This window comes from Notamacropus eugenii, chromosome 3 (assembly GCF_028372415.1).
Source record: "Notamacropus eugenii isolate mMacEug1 chromosome 3, mMacEug1.pri_v2, whole genome shotgun sequence".
Classification (NCBI taxonomy): Eukaryota; Metazoa; Chordata; class Mammalia; order Diprotodontia; family Macropodidae; genus Notamacropus; species Notamacropus eugenii.
Window position 1 is genome coordinate 6,480,705 of NC_092874.1, and position 15,015 is coordinate 6,495,719.

At 40.0% G+C, this 15,015-nt stretch overlaps 1 long non-coding RNA gene across 2 annotated transcripts in view; it reads left to right on the top strand.

Moving 5' to 3' along the window:
* The window catches only part of LOC140532386 (uncharacterized), a 120,344-nt gene that overhangs the window by 72,029 nt on the left and 33,300 nt on the right, over positions 1-15,015 (top strand). For both annotated transcript variants that reach the window (XR_011976488.1, XR_011976489.1), the window contains one exon: positions 2,245-2,392. This is a non-coding gene — a long non-coding RNA (uncharacterized lncRNA). The remainder of the gene's footprint in view (positions 1-2,244; positions 2,393-15,015) is intronic.

Sequence of the window (15,015 nt, forward strand, 5' to 3'; positions counted from 1 at the left end):
AGGGGGACAGTTTTCAGATAATACATAAGTGTTGCTTGAGATGTACAGTTGGGAGAAAACTCCTTGCCTCAATCTTTAAGTATGACTGGGCTTCTTTTCAACATAACCAGGGCCTTAGTTAAGAGTCTCTAAGCAGCAAGTAAGGGAGGTCCAGTTTCCCAGCCACTCAGGGCTATGTTCAAACAATGCAATGAGGTTTTCTTCCAATTCCCACAATTGAATAAACTTTTCTCACAGGACAGAATTTGGACTAAACCCATAATTGAATAGAAAGGGAACTGGTCTGGCTCCAGAATTGATTCACAAGATGGAGTCAAGTGTTGTTCACTCAGTTACCACAATTAACCCCTTGTGGTCCTAAGTTGCTCAATGCAAACAAAATTGCCCTTTCCCTTTCAGTCCCTAGAGTTTCCACCCAGAATGACTAGAAATACACATTTGGAACAAGGTCCCAGAAAGACCTTATTTTTTCTTTTGTAAGGTAGTGATGCTAGTGCCCCATCCATTGACGTGTATTTACTGTACGTATATATCAATAGTCTTATGTGTGTAAATATTGCCTCCTCAAAAAAAGTAAGTTGCTTGAGGGCAGAAACTATTTCATATTTTTTTGTGTCATCAGAAGTTAACATAAAGTCAGTCTTTTGGGAGACACTTTAGATAAAGGAGATTGGTTCTCCCACCAAGCAAATGTTGTTATCATTCAGTTCTTTCCGTCATGTCTGATTCTTCATGATCCCATTTGGTGTTTTCTTGGCAAAGATATTGGAGTGGCTTCCCATTTCCCTCTCCAGGTCATTTTATAGATGAAGAAACCGAGGCAAATAGGGATCAAATAACATGCCCAGGCAGTCAGTGGATGAGGTCAGATTTGAATTCATCAAGATGGAGTCTTCCTGACTCTAGGCTTGGCACTTCATGCATTATGGCATCATCTAGATGCTCCATGCAAATGCTGTATGACAGTTTGTCAAAGATATTATGGTAGGAATATATTGTTGGTAGAGTTGTGAACTGATGCACCTATTCTAAAGGGCAATTTTGAACTATGCTCAAAGGATGCTCAAACTTTAAGTCTGTATCCCAAGGAGATCATAAAAATGGGAAAAGGACCCACATGTACAAAAATATTTATGGCAGTTCTTTTTGAGGTTGCTAAGAATTAGAAATTGAGGGAATGCCCATCTGTTGGGGAATGGCTGAACACATTGTGGTATATGAAAGTAACAGAATACTATTGTCCTATAAGAAATGATGAGCAGGCAGATTTCAGAAAAAAAAAACCCTGGAAAGAATTGCATGAATTGATGCTGAGTGAAGTGAGCAGAAACAGGAGAACACTGTACACAGAAGCAGCAACACTGTATGATGCTCAGCTTTGATAGACTTAGCTCTTTTCAGCAATACAATGATCCAAGGCAGTTCCAAGAGACTCATGACAGAAAATGCTATTCACATTTAGAGAAAGAACTATAAAGTCTGAATGCAGATAGAAGTTTACTATTTTCCCCTTTTCGTGGCTTTTCTATTTGTTCTATTTCTTCTTTCGTAACATGACTAATATGGAAATATGTTCACATGATTGCACTTATATAACCTATATCAGGTTGCTTGCTGTCTTGGGGAGGGAGGATGGGAGGAAGAAAAAATTTGGAGCCCAACATCTTATAAAAATGAATGTTGAAAACTATCTTTTGGAAAAATAATGCTATTTACCACAAAAAGGATATCACAATGCAGTTGCTTTCTATATATGGGCTGGACATGATAGCTGTGGAGGTCCATTCTAATTCTCCAATTCTGTAATTCTGGAAAATGCTTGTGGCTTGATTGATGTAAAGTGGTCTCTTCCAAGCAAAAGGCTATGGGTCTAATGTAGCTGTGAGAGTCTATCCATATGCAGGTGTCTACTGGCATAGACAAGAAATATGTCTACCCTCCCCCCACCCATGTACCACTTTGGATATGCAAAGAAGCTAAGTTTCAAGCTGCAAAAAACAAAAAAAAAACTATTTCACAAATAATAGAATTGGGGGAAACAGTCAATATGGTATCAGGAACTCTGACAATGTGACTAAGAGGCAGACAGGATGCCATCCCTTAGCATGAAAGCCTCATTTTTGAGTTGAAATGTTTGTTATTATTTAATGCTTATTACTATTTATTTCACTTTATTAGTATTTGTATTATTATAATTTATCACTTTCATTGATTTTTCTTCACTTTACTTTTGCATAATTGTAGCTCCTGACAAAATTTTACATTATATGTCCTGTGGAAACCTGAGATGTGTAAAGAAAATACAGGAAGTACTACCAATGCTGAATGCTCCTACTTGAGCTCAGAATTCTATGGATCGTCTCCATTGGAAGTTCCTGGATATTAAGTTCAGGTAGGATCCTATTCACCCACAATTTGTCTCCTACTTCTCTTCATCTTTCTCCTTCTACCAACTCTTCATCTCAAGGCTTCACTTACTTCTCTTTCTACTCACACTGTAAGTAAATTCTAGTGGGAAACTCGTTTGGATCTCTTACAGAATATTCTTTAAATTCCTCTCACCTGCTTGCTTAACATTTTCATGCAGGGATATTGTTAATGATCTCCTTGCGTCTTCTTCCATAAGAATTTACAAATGCATTTACATCCTTAAAAATCCTTACTCTTGGCTGCCATATTTCTACAGTTAGAAAGAAACTTCAGTGTTTGTTGGCTGAGGTAGTTTCTAGACTGTTTTTGTCTCCACAATGTTGCAAGTCACATCTCTGAGGAACAGGTGCCAATTTGTATCAGTGTTTGTCCTTATATTTATTTCCTATTTTTTGTCATTAACATTTTGTTTAAATATGTCAGGTAGTAGTACTCCACATCTCATATTTTTTTTTCTAATTTTCATTTTTTTTTCTGGAACAGTTTTTAGACTGTAATCAAACTAATTTCAAAATGATACACATTGGTAACTAACCATTTCCTGACTATTAAATATAATCAATTTCACTTTCTGTTTGTTTAATGTTAATGGAAAGTTAATAGTGGGTGGAGGGAAGAGTTAAAGATCTTCCCCACCCATTAATATGCCTCAGTATCTTTTCTTTAAAAACAAAATTAATTAATTTATATACTTTTTGTTAATATCTGCTGAGGCACTGGGTCAGAGTGTCTTGCTCTCTGACTCTGAAAAGTGTATAAATACTCTGAAGTGAGGTTTTATTTTGGGACTTACTTCTTGGAAATGTTTGTTTGGCCAGACAAGACTATGCACAGTCCTTAAGGAGCCCCCCCAGCTTTGAAAACCCAGATGTTGGTGCTTCTTTATATGGTAACTATGTATGTATGTAATGGTCAGACAGTTGGAAGTCCTGTCAGTTGGTCTTTATTTCTCTGCTTGTATTTTCTCTGCTGGTATGTAAAGAAGATTGTTGACCCCATAAAAGTTTCCTTTCCTTTTAGAAAAGCAGATCAAAGAACCTGTGATAGTGGGCCACCCTAGATGCATCAGGATGCTTGCTTTTATATATAGACAATATCTTCCAAGCTTTGTCTTGACTAAGGTATACTGATAAGAGTCTTCTATGGAGTCTACAACCCTCTATTTTCTTTAATTTCTTAATTCTGAACCAAACTTTTCAATATATCTATTGCTGCTCTTCTACAAAGCTGACTTTAAAAAAATGTCAAGAATTCATAGCATCACAGAGCTAGAGTTGGAAAGCCCTTTCAGATGCCAGCTAGTTCAATATCCTTATCTGGTAGATAAACAAGCTATAGATTTCATGCGTATGGTCTTAGTCAAATTTCTCTGTGTTTCTGTCTTCTGCAGCTAATAATGGCTCATGGGCTATGGTATACTTGGTGCCAGTTTAGTCACAAATATTCAGACTGGAGTATGAGATGAACAGACTTTCATTCAACAATACTCCATTTGCTTACAGACAAATCAAAAACCAATTCAATTGTGCCCATCTTTGCCCTCCCTAAGGAGGAACTTGAAAGTACCATTTGGAACTGCCAGTATTCTTAGTCTTGTTTTGTATATGATGAGGATGTCCAAATTGGTACAATCCATTTCATTCTGGAGTATATCCATAGTGGACACAGAATGGAATTCTAACATTTGGAGTGTCATTCGCTAAGCTAATATTTAGAGGAGTCCTGAAATGGTTACCAGTCTTTCCCCTACTCACACCATGACTCCCTGCAAAAATCAGAGCAGTCTGATTTTGAAAATAAAGTAAGAGAAGTAGAGGAAAAAGTGGGAAAATGAATGAGAGCAATGCAAAAAAATCATGAAAAATGAGTCAAGAGCTTGCTAAAGGAGACTCTGAGAGCCCAGCATCACCTGCATTCCACAGTGTTGCATCAGATGGATTCCCATGTAATGGGTAAAGAGATGAATACTGACCCAGTCTCCTCAGTCAGGCTGCTTACAATTGAGTAGAAGCAGGATCAGGGTAGGACATCTACCCAAATTAATCTGATACAAGGTAGAGTGAAGTGGGGCAAAAGAACAGTCTGCCAAAGGGGCTATGGGAAAAATCTGAGGAGTGTGAGTGTGAGAACATCCTCAGATAAGAGGAGTAGGAGGAAATCACAGAAGGTGCCATAGAAGAAAGGAAGTCCTGAACTAGTCCTTGAAGATGGATGTGTACAAATGGGATGAGAGATAGCATTTTGTGGTATCTCTTTATCCAGTGTGGATAAAATTTCGAGGTTGTAAAGTGGTAAGTAGGTGAAATAAAGCTTCAGTGTTGGATGGGAACAAGAGTTTTCAGGACTCTAAAAAAGAAATCTAAGGAAGTTTGATTTCCACTTAAAGGGAACAGTGAGTCACTGACTTATTTTGAGTGGGTAAGTATAATCCACCTTGTACATTAGCAATGTCATTTTAATCGTACTTTGAAGGATGAATTAAATAGGAGAGTTGAGATTAAGACAGCATTTAAGAGTCTAGAGGCAATAGAATTCTCAAATAAAGTGATGGCCAAGCCAGTGAAGAAGAGGTAGCAACCAGACAGACTGGAGTGTCATTAAATTCATATTTTTTCTGCTCTAAGTGATAGATCTGACTACAGTTTTCATTTTAATCTCCTATGGTAATAGAACTGTTCCTGAATTATACGAAAAGAGATATGAATCTGAGCAATATCTTCAAATATTTACTTTCCAACTAAGTGCTGACTTGTTTGGCTTCAAGTGTTCTCTCAACTATGGAGCCAGGGCAGTAGAAATGAGGATTATAGGAGGAAAGATACAGTTTCATAACATTGACCTTATTGTGGTATGATTTATTTAAGAAGAGAATAGAAAATCATTTACATACAGAAGTCTACATCTTATGTTGCTGGCATACCTATGTATAAAAACATATATATGTAGGCTGACTCAAATTTCTCCTCTGTACAGATGGTCTTAGCATTTTTTCAGGATTCTGTGGACTTGGAGTAGAGGGGCAGGGAATGGAGAGGCTCCACAATCACATACAGTCACATGAGAGGACACAATAGATTGCCCCAGTTTTCTCTCACCATTTGGAGAAATCTTTTTGAGGAAGGTCCGTCTTAGTATTGAAAGTTCAGCTTCCTCTAAACAGCCTGAGTTTTCTTTTCAATCTGCTAATGAGGAAAATGAAGATAGCAAGTCGTCCTCCTTTGAGTTTAAGAGATGGCAGCCGCCATGGCAAAGATTCCACCTCTTTGGGGCTAGATTGCTTCATCCTGTTTGTGCAGACAAGGCAGTTTTCATGTCTACTTTCTCCTTCCCTTCTCATTCATTCCCTCCAATAACAAAAGCCAAGAGACAGAGGGGAGGGGGAGTGAAAGGATCATTGGCCTCATAGAATGGGGGAGCTGGAAGGGACCTCCGATTGAGGATGTTTGAGAGCATTTGTCCTTTCCAAAAGCTAATTTGTCTCGATCAGGCCTCATCATGCTAAGTGCACAACTGGCATTCAGACACCTGCAGATCTTGGCATGCCCCGAGCAGAGCAGATGCCCACACTCGCACATCGGAGCACATTCAGACCCAGCTCTTCCCTTCCAGCAGCACGTGTCTCCTCCAGGGAGATGGCTGAGTGTCACCATGTGTCCTGTGTGGTTTGTCTCCAGGAATACACAGCCTTCCTTCATGCTCTGGAAGCTCATCACTGCCCCATTCAGAAAAGAGACACCATGTTGGTTTAACCTTTCATTGATTATGATGAGTTCTCAATTGAGGACTCAAAGGCTTTTGTTCTCATTGTCCAAGAGACATTTTTCCCCTTTGACTTTTGTTCAGAAGTGTTAAAATGCAGCTAAAAATGCTGAGGAACAGGTAAAAACTCCTGTTTATAAAATCTCCTCTTGGAGAGATAGCAGCATGTTTGAATACTAAGGTGACCACCTCCCACTCTCACAACTTACCCCAATTTTCTCTACCTTATGAGCTTCTTCTATTTACTTTTGGCTGCATTTTCTCCAGTATTTGAAAACACTTTAAGCTCCCGGCTCTTGAGGATTTGTTAAACTGTTGCTAAGTTTGAGGTTCTCATGAACAGGATGTGCTTAAAACATGGAAGTCTTATTTCTCTTTAAGTAATGGGATGTAACCAAGCAGCCACTAGGAGGAGCTGAATGCTTTCCAGAGAACGTTGGGTATTGATTTACTTCCATTGCCAATAAAAAAAAAGTGTTAATAAATTGGGTTCTGTAAGAAAAGTCAGGCTAAGCTAAGAGATAGCTGAAGTATGTGTGCATTATTTACAACGGTTATATACTCACTTGTGGGCTAAATGTACTGTTTAACGACTCAGATGCACTTCCAGCCCACAGTAAGGAGCTGCAAAAGCTTGAAAGGAAAACAGAAAGATGTCTGCCCTACCCCCTTTGGTGCAGAAGGATGACTGGCCACATGCCCTGTCCCCTCCATATTGTCCTCTAGGCACTGGAGAGGAAAACCAAATGACCAAAGGCAGAGAGCAGTAACAGCTGAACTCAGGGAAGCCCTAAGCTGCAGGAGGAAGAGGGTCTGAGTGGGAGTTAGGAAATCCATTGGTGTTACTGACTCATTCTATGACTGGAGGCAACTGTCTACCCTTCTTTGGGCCTCAGTTTTCTTATTTATAAAATGAAGGGACTGGGCAAGATGATCCCTAGGTCTTTGGAGCTTGGAAAGTCTAGCCAGGAATGCAATGAAGTTGATGCTTGCCTGGCAGGGCCCTCCAGAATGTCTCCCACGAGCTTCCAGTCTTCCTTCCTTCCATTCCCTTCCACCTATGGCAGATTATTCCCCCAACTCTGGGTCTTTGCACAAGTGGCTAACCCCATCAGGGAGGCTCTCAGAGCCCTGAGTCCCTTTCAAAGTTCAGCTTCGCTCCATCCTACATGGGCCTTGTCCTCATCTCCCAGGCACTTGTGCTCCCCCACCCCTCCATTCCCCTTGAATGTGGTCCTTGCATACTGTATGTACTTCCATGTGATCCTGATGGGCTCCCATGGAATGCACAGTCCTGTCCTTGAGGACAGTGGTTGGTGCTGTTTCTGTGTCTTTAGATCTGGTCCAGAGTCCTAACTTAATAAAAGGAGTTGATTGACTGTTGGGTCCACATTTCCCCAATCATTAGCACTCTCCTTCTTAAATTTCCTTTCATTATTTTCTATTTCTTTTTGCACCTGTTCTGTTTCTCACTACCACACCCCTAGCAGAGGACAAGGAACCTTCATCTCTGTCTTTGTACTGCCAGGAGCTATCACAGGGGCAGCAGCATAGCAGGCACCTCAACATTTGTTTAACCTTACTGAATTGAATGAAAATGAATGGAATTTAATCGAATCACAGACACCAAGGGGTGTCTGTGGTAGGAGGTAGGAGGATATGATGTGAGGACAAAGACATGGTAAGCGACCTATGAGGGCAGAGGTCTTTCAACCCTTTTGTGTTTGTCTCCCAGTATAAGGCAGTGCGTCTGTCCAGTAGGGCTGGGCTCCATCCCACCACCCCCTTTCAGTCCTCCCCTCCCTACTCCCAGTGGGGAATACTTTAAAATCCAACCCAAGGCCACATTGTTAGGCTAAATTGAAGCCTGACCTTGGAGCCAGTGAGGTGAAGTGCCAGCTCTATCTGTCTCAGACTTCACTGTCAGGGACGTCATCATAAAGTGCACTTAGCATTCCGAAGAGTGGCAGTGTCCTAGTTTGTCAAAACTTTAGAGGAAACCCGAGTTTTGTCTTCCTTGTGAGTAAAGTTCACTCCTTCATCGCCAAACTTCCCTAAAAGCTGTTCCACACCTGTTCCACAACTGGATGGGTCAGCCCTATGAAAGGATCCTGAGGGGAAGGGTGACAGTTATCCTTCTTTGTCTGCAATTAATCAATGAATTCATTGACAAATATTTATTGATCACTTCCTAATGTACAAGGTACCACTCTAGGCATGGTTGGAGATGCAGGGAGACCCTCCAGGCATGCATTCCTAGTCAGCCTGAGAAGATGCGCTGTAGCACACAAATGATACCTTACTCTTTTTTTTTTTTAATTTTGGGAATTTGCCATTTATACAGTCACAGCCATCCCCTCTGAGACCCGTTCCATGGTCTTCAAGATATTTTTTTTTTGACTTAAAAGATTCCTCGGGTGATAGCTGCTACACTCAGCTCTCCATGGCTTGTTAGGACCTAGCAGAAGGGGTGCTCCCTGAGAGCCCTAAGGAACCTGGTGAGTGGAACAGTCAGGTACAGGGTCCAGAGGGGACACCTACAGAGAATAAATTACAGCTTAGCGAAAAGTTAGAGCTTGATACAATATAATAGATATCACTAAATTTACTTCATTCTTGTTAAGTAAATGATTTAGCTAATGAATGCTTCAGGGATTCAGAGGAGGGGTAGTCATCTTAGATTATAATGCTTCTAAGGAAGACTAGTCAGTAAGTTCACCAAGTGAGGCAAACTGCATGGTGCAGGAGAAAGTGGAAGGGTTTCAGGTGCAATTCCCACTTTGATCCATACTATCTGTGTGACCTTGGGCAAGTAATTTAACTTTCCTCTGCCTCAGTTTCCTCAGTTGTAAGTTGAGAAGATTGGAGTGATGTCCTCTGAAGATTCTTCTAACTTAAAATCTATGCCGTATAAGTTGAGGGCTACTATACTTCTGTACTTAAGCACTTGGCTAGAAGTGAAGAGGGAGAAAAGAAAGAAAGAGAAATATAGCCTCAGTTTACTCATCTGCAATATGAGGTTATTCAACTTACTTATCTCTGAGGCCTCTCCTAGTTCCAGAACCATTTATGCCAATCTTTCCAAAGCAGAGATGTTGTATATCATTTTCTCTTCACTAGAATCTCTCTCCATCCCCAATTCTATCCCACATAAAGCAAACTCACAGCAGGTAACTTGAAGGAGAACCATGTTTCTTGGATCCTTTGCTGGTACTCATGTATTAAAAAACTGAGGTTCCTTATTTTTTAAATAGTTTTATTTATTTATTTTTAGATTTCAACATTCATTTCCACAAAATTTTGAGTTCCAATTATTCTCTCCATCTCTCCCCTCCCTCCACCCATAACACCTTGCGTTCTGATTACCCCTTCCCTCAATGTGCCCTCCATTCTATCACAACCCACCCTTCCCTTGTTCCCATCTTCTCTCTTTTCTTGCAGGGTAAGATCAATTTCTATACCCCATTACCTGTATTTCTTATTTTCCAGTTATATGTAATAACAATTCTCAATATTCATTTCTAATATTTTGAATTCCAACTTCTCTCCCTCCCTCCCTCTCTCCCCACCCATCCCCATTGAGAAGGCAAGCAATTCAATACAAGCTATATGTGTGTCATTTTGCAAAACACTTCCATAATAGTCATGTTGTATAAGACTAACTACATTGCCCTCTATCCTACCTTGTCCTCCCTTTTATTTCCTATTCTCTCATTTAACCTTGTCCCTTCCCAAAAGTGTTTACTTCTAGTTACTCCCTTCTCCCATTTGCCCTCCCTTCTATCATATCCCTCACCCCACTTGTCCCCTTCTCCTCTATTTTCCTGTAGTGTAAGATAGATTTTCATACCAAATTTAGTGAGCATGTTACTCCCTCCTTAAGCCATATGTGAAGAGAGTAAGCTTCACCTTTCCCTTCTCACCTCCTCCCTTTTCTACTCCATTGAACAAGATTTTTCTTATCTCTTTTATGAGTAATAGTCTGCCCCATTCCATGTCTCACTTTCTCCTCCCAATATTTTCCTCTCTCATCCCTAAATTTAATTTTATTTTTTATGCATATCATCTCTTCTGATTCAATTCAACCTGTACTCTGTGTGTGTGTGTGTGCGTGTGTGTGTAATCCCTCCATCTACCCAAATACTGAGAAAAGTCTTAAGAGTTACAACTATTATCTTCCCATATAGAAATGTAAACAGTTCAGTTTTAGAAATCCTTTATGATTTCTCTTTCCTGTTTACCTATTCATGCTTCTCTTGATTCTTGAGTTTGAAAGTCAAATTTTCTATTCAGCTCTGGTCTTTTCATCAAGAATTCTTGAAAGTTCTCTATTTCATTGAATGACTATTTTTTCCCTCTGAAGTATTATACTCAGTTTTGCTCAGTAGGTGATTCTTGGTTTTAATCCTATTTCCTTGGACTTCTGAAATATCCTATTCCAAGCCCTTTGATCTCTTAACATAGAAGCTGCTAGATCTTGTGTTATCCTGATTATATTTCCACAATACTCAAATTGTTTCTTTCTAGCTGCTGGCAGTATTTTCTCCTTGACCTAGAAACTTTGGAATTTGGCTTCAATATTCCTAGACGTTTCTATTTTTGAATCTCTTTCAGGAGGTGATCTGTGAATTCTTTCAATATTTATTTTACCCTCTGGTTCCAGAACACAAGGGCAGTTTTCCCTGATAATTTCATACAACATGATGTCTAGGCTCTTTTTTGATCATGGCTTTTAGGTACTCCAATAATTTTTAAATCGTCTCTCCTAGATGTATTCTCCAGGTCAATTGTTTTTCTAATGAGATATTTCACATTTTTTTTCTACTTTTTCATTCTTTTGGTTTTGTTTTGTAATTTCTTGGTTTCTCATGAAATCATTAGCTTCTATCTGCTCCATTCTAACTTTCAAAGATCTATTTTCTTCAATGGGCTTTTGAACCTTCTTTTCCATTTGGCTAATTCTGCTTTATAAAGCATTCTTCTCCTCATTGGCTTTTTGGACTTATTTTGCCAATTGAGTTAGCCTATTTTTAAAGGTATTATTTTCTTCAGCAATTTTTGGGTCTCCTTTAGCAAGCTGTTATCTGACTTTTCATGATTTTCTTGCATCATTCTCATTTCTCTTCCCAATTATTCTTCCTCCTCTCTTACTTAATTTTCAAAATCCTTTTCGAGCTCTTCCATAGCCTGAGATAATTTCATATTTATTTTGTAGATTTTGGATGCCGAAGCCTTGACTTTTAGGTCTTCCTCTGATGGTATGCATTATTCTTCATCATCTGAAAGGATGGAAGAAAATATCTGTTCACTAAGAAAGTAGCCTTCTATAGTTTTATTTTTTCCCCTTTTTGGGCATTTTTCTAGCCAGTTACTTGACTTTTGAGTATTTTGTCAAGAGGACAGTGTACTCTGGGGCCTTGTAACTTCTCAGTTCCTCCAAGGTGGCACAATCAAGGGAGAGGAGTTTACTCCTCTCTTGGCCTGTGCTCTGGTCTGGGAGCTACCACAAGCTTTTCTGCTCACGATCCTCTCCAAAGTCACCACCATCCCCTCCACCCTAGCCAGCACTCCCCCTTGCCCCAGGGCTGCCATTCAGGGCTGAGACCCAAATTAGTCAGCCACTCAATTCTCCCATGTTCTTTAAGTAAGGGGCTTCAAAAATGGATGTTACAGCTGCAGTGGCTGCTGCTGGTGGGTCCATGCTGCATTCCCTTCTCACCCAGGTGAAAGAGCTTTCTCATCGACCGTTGAAGCTTTCTTTGGTGTTTGTGGTTGAACAATCTTGGAACTGAAGTCTGTTCTGGTCCTGCTTCTGCCACTTGGCCCTTGATGGTCTGCACTCCACTCAGAACCCAGTGCAATAGATCTTTCCTGTTGGCATTTCAGGCTGTCTGGGCTAGAAATCTCTTTTACTCTGTCGTTTTGTGGCTTCTGATGCTCTAAAATTTGTTTAGAGTCCTTTTTTACAGGTATTTTATGGAGTCTGTGGGGGGAGCTTTTATAGGGTCAGTCCTTCTACTCCACCACCTTCAAAAACTGAGATTCTTTATTTGAGCTAAGAATTCTAGCTCTTTCCCTCTTTATGATAGTATCTGGAGTGACCAAGTGAATGGAGGATTTCAACAGAATAAGAAATTGTTCAAATATAAATTAATGCAATTATTGTTTTTTCTCACTTTGTCTGAACTTTGAGTAAGATTGTTTGCCTTGAATTCATGTAACATCGATTTTGTTCTATAGATTTTCACAAATGTGCCTGGAATTTTTTTCTCCAATAAAAGTCAAACTGTTTTTAAATGGGCCCTATGCACAACTTAAGTTTCAAAATAAATTTGGGGAAAAAATTACAGATCCAAAAACTAGTTGAGAATAATTGCCCGTACATTAGGGGACTCATCCTCTCCCTTTCTATGATTTTCTATGAGATCCTGGGACGAACAGAAAGGAGCTATGAACTAGACCAGCTCCTGTTTACCAGGCTAGTGAATCTTATAGCTACCTGGGCTAGCCATTTTCTTAGCTAACTCATGTATTTTTTTAAATAAATCACTGGATTTATAATTAGATGACTTGAGTCGAATTCTAGCCCTCATATTATTAGTCATTTTCCTACTTGGTTGTCAGTCAATAATATGGGTTTTAGTTTCCCTCTTTACAAAATGAGGGAATGAGATTAGGTGATACATCCCTAGACCGGATTTTTGTCTTCCATAATAAAAATAGTAATAACTTACAAGTAATAACTCATAGTGGCATAATGCCTCAGAGTAAGTACTAGAATTAGACTATGTCTACTTTCCACAGACCAGGTTGGCTAAATATAGAGAAGTTGGCTATTTCGTGATGAATTCTTTGGTGATGAGAAACCATCAGGCAAGGAAAATACAAATTCGTGTTCAGTCCTGTATTAAGAGCCCCTTTCTATTTAGGTCGAGATGGTGGCCAAAGAGCAGAGAAAGTGGCAAGGCCACTAAAACGTATGTTTTGTTGAAAATCAGCTCCAGACCTTAACTATGGCTGTCTGAAATGGGAGATGCCTGCTCAGATGCCTGGCAAGAAGACATCCTGCTGCAAATCAGGGAAATCTTGGGATTCTTGCAAGTCATGACAGGTGAAGGCAAAAGGAAGTCTTGCCTCTGCAGTTCATGGAAACTCTTTTCTTGTGGAGACAAAATTCACAAGAAGTATCATTTTATGGAATTTTCCAAAGGCTGTGCTCATGAGAAGAATCTGCAACAACACTCCCCGGAGGATAATTGTAGCATTAGTGCCAGCATATTTATAGAGGATAAGGAGCCATGGACAAACTATAAACAATATCAGAATATACTTCAAAATTAAATTAATGTACACTTACCTATCTCATGGCTGCATTGCAAAAAAAAGTACACAGTGGAAAGAAGTGACAATTTTCTTGAAAGCTTTGTGCATGAGATTGAAAGAGGGCAAAGGCTCCTAGAATATATAAATACTTTGTTTCATATTTGGAAGTTTCCAAGAATTAGAGAGCCGTTTTAAGCTGGTGAGTGAAAGCTGCCCTTAGAGATTTGGGACATACTATGTAAGGAATGCTTCGTTTGAGAAGAACTTCACCAAGCATTGAACATGGTGAGTGTGAAACAACATCACACACACATGCATACACACACATACGTGGTGGCAAAGAATTGGAAATTGAGGGGATAATTGGGGAATGGCTGAACAAGTTGTGATATGTGATTGTGATGTAATACTACAGTGCTGGAGCGAGGGGAGACTTGATGCAGGCAGCACCCCTTGCCCAGCAAGCTATGGCAATAGTCTAGGCATGGGGGATCAGGGTTTGCACCAGGGCAGGGGTAGTGTCAGAGGAGAGAAGGGGGCTTATGAGAGATATTGCAAAGGAGAAATTGACAGGTATTGGCACAAGCTTGGATCTGGGGCAGGGAGAGAGATACTGAAGAGTCCAGGATGACTCCTAGGTTGGGAGTCTGAAAAACTGGGAGAAGGATATTGTCTTCTATAACAACATGGAACATAGGAGTGGAGGTGGTTGGGGAAAGGATCACGAGTTCTGTTTTTGTGTATATTGAGTTTAAGATGGCCAGTATACATCCAGTTTGAGATATTTGGAAGGCAGTTGGAGATGCAAAATTGGAGCTCATCAGAGAGACTGGGACAGGATAAGTAGATTTAAAGATCACAAATAGGGACATGATAATTCAGTCCATGGGAGCTAATATGATCACCCAGTGAAGCAGTAGGGAAGAGAAGGAGTGCTAGGACAAAATCTAAGGGTCACCTACAGTTAAAGGCATAATCTGGAGGAGGATCTAGCCAAGGAGTCAGAGGAACCATCAGATAGTTAGGAAGAAAACTAGGAGGGAGAAAAGAGAATTGGGTTTGGCAACTAAGAGATCATTAATAGCTTTGGAGAGGTCAGTTTTGATAAAATGATTAGGTTGGAAGGCAGATTATAAAGGGTTAAGAAGAAAGTGTGAGGAGAGAAAGTGAAGGCACCCTTAGTAGATAGACTTTTGGAGGAGTTTATCTAGGAAGGGCAGAAAACAAAGAGGATGATGTTGGGGATGGAAGGATCAAGTGAGGGTTTTTTCAAGATGGGGGAGACAGGGGCATGTTTGCTTTAAGGAATGAGCCAGTGATGAGGGTGAGATTGAAGATAAGTGAAAGAATGAGGATGACAAAGGGGGCAATCTATTGAAGATGGTGGGATGATTTAGGGTCACTTGTGCAGGTAGAGGTGTTAGCTTTGGTAACGAGTAAGGCTACTCCATCATGGGAGACAGGGGGGTCTTTACTTTGTCCTTTCCATAAAGCTCCCCCTCT